We start from the raw sequence: 6,240 nt of genomic DNA, 5'->3' as shown, positions 1-6,240 counted from the left end.
GCAAGGTCGGCTGAACACAAGTAAACAAAATATAACTGAGTTGGCCAAATAGTAAAATAAACTCGGGTTCTTCAGACAGACTTGATGACCTTCTAATACACGGCATCTACTACGTTACATGGCATCATCATGCACTCGGTAGAGGTAGGGGCTCGGTTCATACTAAACATACAACGTTGCCTGGAACTCGGTAACCATTGGTGACTCGGTAGATATAGTGTCACTCGGTAAAAACTAATTTCTTTGTTAACCGACTAAGCTCGGTTAACATTGAGTCCTTCTTCACTCGGTCAATAATGAGTCCATCTTTACTCGATTAACACTAAGTCCATCTTCACTCGGTTAACACTACGTCCATCTTTACTCGGTTAACACTACTTCTATCTTTACTCGGTTAACACTCCACTCGGTTAACACTAAGTGCAACTTTACTCGGTTTGAACTGTGTCTTTGACGCTCGATTTGAACTGTGTCTTCGATGCTCGATTTGAACTGTGTCTTTGACGCTTGGTTTGAACTGTATAATGAGTGTTGTCACTAATGGCAAATACCTTTATGCCAACAATCTCCCTCTTTGGCATTAGTGACAAAAATAATTATGAATCAAAGTTTATGTGCAAAATAAAAATGACATACAATTCAAAATTGATCTTTTTGCAAATCTTGCAACAGATATCCTTTTATTTACATATATCTCCCCCATACAATATGTACAGTATTTATAAGTAAATACATATATCTTTTGCACAGTTAGCTCTTGAAGTCTATCTCCCCCTTTTTGACAATAATGCCAAACAGTATATATTTACACGGAGATTCCAAAATGAGAGATAAATTTTGAATGTACCTTGAGAATAAGAGCCAAAGTCTTATCCCAATTTTCTTGCAAAATTTTGCTGTGGAGAGTGCAATTTGAACTTCTGCAGAGAGTTCAATCATGTGATCTACAATAGAGAAGTTGTTGTCATGGATCAATGTTTTAGAATGAGCAATATGCTTCTGCATTGTGTCCATGACAGGAAGGATCATATTCTGGATGTCAATCAGAGTAGACCTGATCCTTGCTTCCTCTCTCATCAATTCTGCCTATTTCTCTGACAAAAACCTTATTCTCAGATGATGGGACGAACTTGCACTGTGGTCAGATTGCAGCATTTGGGCGCTGACCTTCATATTCGCATCAATTTTATTCAACTTTTCTATTATTTCCTTAGTAAACTCGGTAGCATCATAGAGTTTTCCAAAAATTGAAGTTACATTATTAAAAGAATGTTCAAAATTACTCAAAATTGTAGACAATTCTACCTATTTTACTGCAATATGCTGAGCAATGTGCTCAAGCACCGTATTGTCAAATTTCTTCTCTGCCTTTTCAATCAATTTCTCTTGGCCAGAACTATCCTCATTAAATTTATATACAACCTCTTCTAACTAAATCAAAATGTGTTGAGTAGAATCTACTTCAACACCTATAGCATCTGTTATGATATTTTTAGCATTCTCAATAATGCTATATTCCTGGTCTCTCTCATGCCTCAGCTATTTTTGCCTAGCTTTCTGCTCTAATAGTTGATTGAGCATTCTCATTTCATCAACTGATGCAGTATCTAGATCTATCTTAGGAATGACAATGTCCTTATCTAGATCTATTTCCTCATCCACTGCCTTACTGGAAAACATGTATCTCTTTGGTTTTTCTGTAGTGACTGCACCTTTGCCCTTTGAAATTGAAACAATAGTTGATGACGCTAGACTAGCTGACAAAACTGGAATAGGACTAACTAGAGAAAGACTGAGAGAAGTGCTAATAGTATCAAAAATTGGTGTTACTCCCAACATTGCTGTACAGGATGGAGTGGGAGAACTAATAGTTGCCAAAATTGGAGGAGAAGTCAAAATTGTAGTACCTGTAGGTACACTTACTGTACACTCTGTAGTAGAAGTTGATATACTTGAAAAACTTACTGCTATGACTGAGGATAACTCGATCAAAGAAGGTGGCTACAACTTGGTTAATGAAGTGGTAGACACTTGCATAGATGGTACTCGGAGCTGAGAGGAGATAGGTGAAGATTGATCAATTGATGAGGCTATTGAGCTCACAATCTCACCAGTAGAAGCTATCTCCACAGTTGATGTACCTGTTTTAGGTGGAGAGTGAGGAAGAGATTCAATGACTTTGGCTGCAATTATTAGTGGATCTTCTTCCTCCTTAGCTTGTTCTGCTTCTTCCTTCATTTCTCTTTCAGCTTCTTCCTCAACTTCTAACATTAATGATTGCAGGTCTTCTGGAATGTCTTCAATGTCATCACCATCATCATCATCATCATTATCATCACTGTTTTCATTGTCCTTGATTTCAACAGTATCATCACTAGGTTTGTGTAGATGATAGATATTTTTCCACATGTTTGTTGCATCATTTACTACATGCTCAATGTCTTTGACAAGTATCAAACAAGTGTGGAATCTAATCATCATGTTACCTTCATGGTCTTTTAGTGATTTCTTCACTTCAGCATCAGTGAGACTCGGCAGGAGATTCCTCAGGGTCTTCTCATAAATGTCTTTGACAGTCTTGGTTGCAGCTTCCCATCTTGGTTGCAACCTCTCCAATAGCTCTTTGGAGATCTGAGAGGCTATCTGGTCTGGGGAGTATTTCCATTTACCCATTTTGTTCAGTACCAGTTCCTCAATCTGCATTTTCTCTTGTTTTGTTCTGGTTTCAAACTTCAATGCTTTGAAGTTTGTGAAGCTAGCTCCTACATCTAATTGCTTCAGTCTTGCCTCAAGGGTGAGTGGAGGCTTAACAAGTATAGGTTCCTTCTTTCCCTGTCTTGTTCTCCTGGAGAACACTGCAGTAGTTTTCTTTGTAGGTTTGGTGATAGTCACCTTACCTTTCTTTCATTGAGGCTTTTCTTCTTTTTCAGACTCGGTTTCCTCCTCTTCTTCATCTTCTCCTCTCCCTTCTGTTATCATGAGAGGGCCAACATCTATTTTCAGTTTGGCTATGCTCCTCTTTCCTTTGCTAATGGCCTAAGGGATTTTAATTTGAAGCTCAATTCTGGCCTTAGCTTCATCATATGTTCCAAAAACTGGTTGCCTTGGGTCTACAGGTTCATTTACCAGTGCTTCTATGATGTCCCTGGTTTCATCAATATTTACCTCATAGGGAAGAGGTTTCACCCATGCTACCCGAGGCCTGACTGCCTGTATGTATACCTTGTCACATTCTACCATGAAACATACATCTTCCTTGTATTCTTCAACAAGTCTTGGAGGAATTTGGAACCTATTGTTCATTCTTTCCTTAAATTCTTCAAAATAACTATCCAAAACACTGTCAAAATTTTCACCTAATTCGGCGATGAATTCATTAATTTGATAAAGAATTGGGATATCCTTTTCCCATACTATTGATCCTTTAGATGGAAAGGACTTTAGAACATAGAAAAACAAACAAATCAAAAGTGAACCAAATTTACAGGAGTTGTTCTTGGAAGTCCTTATGCTTTCCATGTTTTTATTGAATTGGGACAAAAGCAATTCTGATAAATCAAACTCTACGTTCTTCTTTACTATTTTATATGCCAAATCCACAGCTTCACAGGATACACTGTTTGGTCGGCTTGAACTGTAGATTTTATGAGCAATGACGTGAATGCCAAATCTCAATTCAACATCAGTTACTGTACTGAGCTTAAGTCCTCTGCCATCCCATTCTTCTTGGGTTAGTCTCTACAATTCTTCCCGACCTAGGGTTTTGGTAGTCTTGGCTTTGCTCAACATGGGGAGTCCAGTAATTTTGCTAATCATTTTCTTAGTGATAGGTACTAGTTTCTCTAACCACAATTGGCCATTGTGAACCCGACTGAGTACATACCTAACCTATTTTACTTGAAATTTCCTTGGCAAATGCGAAATATGGGTTAACCCTTTTGTTTCAAGATGTTTATGTTCGGGTTTCAAGGTTCCATCTACTCTCATTTCACCTAGGGCATTGTCAATTTCTAGGTTTCCAAGTTCTTGAATGGAACACTTGAAATGAGAGCGAATGTCATTAATAAGAAGTACCTTTGGAGGGATTTGTGATTGAGCACCGTTAGGGTCCAATGATTCTGCAATTGCCGGTGCCAATTTGAAGTTTGAGGTCTTCCATTCCTCTCCTCTAACCAGCATTTCTAAACCTTTCTTTGTCTTGGAGCTACCACTTCCGGATGCCATTGCTACTCGGTAGGTGTAGAAAAATTCTGAACAGATTATTTGCCCTTTTGAAAAAATTCGCTCGAAAATGCTTTAAGCTCGCTCTAGAATTGTAGAAGATAACTTAGCTCTTTGTTCGCAATGAAAAATGAGATCAAATTTTGCCCCTTTTGACAAAAAATTCACCATAAATGTTTTGGTACGATGGTAGATGAAATGATAGGTTGTCATCCACTAGCTCGGTAGATATTATCAACTCGACGATCAAATGAAAAAATTGAAGTACCGACCTAACTCGGTTAGGTCACGAACCAACCTTGCTCGGTTGACACAACTCGATCAATGAAACTTTGTTGCACCCGACCGAACTCGGTAAAGTCTCTTACTGACCTAACTCAGTAGCTGCTACTCGGTTAATGAAGCTTTGTTACACCCGACCGAACTCGGTAAAGTCTTGAACCGTCTTGAAGTCAAAGTGTATCTGAAATACTGATTTGATCATCCTTCTTCCTTTGGAGCTGCTTAGGATAAATCTTGGAGGATGCAGTTCCAATCTTTCTTTTATGAATATTAATTGGAAATGGTGGAATCACCCATTTCTTGAGTGACATTTCCATTACTTGATTTATTTTGCTTGGTAGATTTTGGAATCCACTGTTGCTTCATTTGCTTCCGAATGTTGTCTGCTTTGATTTTCTTCTAATCTTCAATTCTTTTGATATTCATGCAATTTTTAGCTATATGACCAAGTTCTGTACATGTATAGCATCTTACTATAGTGTCCTTTTTCCTTAGGTGATGTCTAGCACAATTTATGCCAGAATGTCCATATTCTCCACAATAGTGACATCTGCACCAGGTGTTGTAGTCCCATCCAAATATGGCTTTGACAATCTGTTTAGCTAGATTGAATGATTTGGTTTTGCATTGGAATGCTTTGTGACCATGATTTTTGCATTTGTGACAGTTGCCCTCAAATTTTGGTTTTTCTTTACACTCATTTGCCTTATGACCATGCTGATTGCAATTGAAGCATTTGCCACTGAATTTTGCTTTCCCATTGCTCCAGCATTTGTTTGATGTATGTCCTAACCTGCCACAGTGATTACAAGTGGGTCTTTTATTCTTTTGTTCACCTTGTTTGGAGGATTCACCTTCTTCCTTGTATCCAAGACCAGCTTTACCCTTTTGTCTATGAAGGTTTTCCTCATTTTGTTGATTTAATTGATTTATATCTGTTTGGGATTTCATCATTCTTTCATTGACTTGCCTTTCAGAGATTAGGTCATTTTCCAAGCTTTCATTGATTTGTCTCTCAGTTCTTAAGTCACTCTGTAGACTTTCATTGATTTGCTTTTCAGTGTTTAAATCATTCCTTATTCTTTCATTTTGTACTCTGAGAATCTTAATTTCTTCATTTGCATTAGAGAGTTGGTCTATAAGGTCTTCATGCTGATGGGATTGATTATGAATTTCATGACTTCTATCTTCCAATTCTTCTTGTGCTTTGTTTCTTTGTTCCAAAACTTCACATAGCCTGATTGACTGTATTTCTTGCTCTCTTTTAAGCTTTCTTACCTCTTCTTGCAGAGATCCATTCTTTTTTAGAAGTTCTTTGATTGCTTTGACAACTTCTTTTAAATTACTTGATGGTAACAAATCTTCAATCCTTTCTTCAACATAAAGATGGTCATTCATTTGTCTTGCAAGTTCCTTTCTTCTTTTTAGGGATTGAGAAAGATGTTCCTTTGCTTCTTTGAGTTGAACCATGGCCATTTCTAGATCTAACTTTTCCTTTTCTATAACTTTCTCCAGTCTAAATATCTCCATTGACTTTGATCTTTGCTCAAACTGTCAAGCTTTGTCCTAAGAACCAAATAGCTCTGATACCAATTGTTGGAAATATTCAAGATATAACAAGTTACTAAGAGGGGAGGGGTGAATCAGTAATAATACAACTTTTAAGTTAATTCAACATAAATTGGAAAATCATTCATTCACCTAATCTGATGCATGCAAGAGATAAATAAATATTCA

This window comes from Cupressus sempervirens, chromosome 3 (genome assembly GCF_028749045.1).
Source record: "Cupressus sempervirens isolate cs-2001-9-10 chromosome 3, ASM2874904v1, whole genome shotgun sequence".
In the NCBI taxonomy this organism is placed as follows: Eukaryota; Viridiplantae; Streptophyta; class Pinopsida; order Cupressales; family Cupressaceae; genus Cupressus; species Cupressus sempervirens.
Note: the sequence above shows the minus strand (reverse complement) of the source record.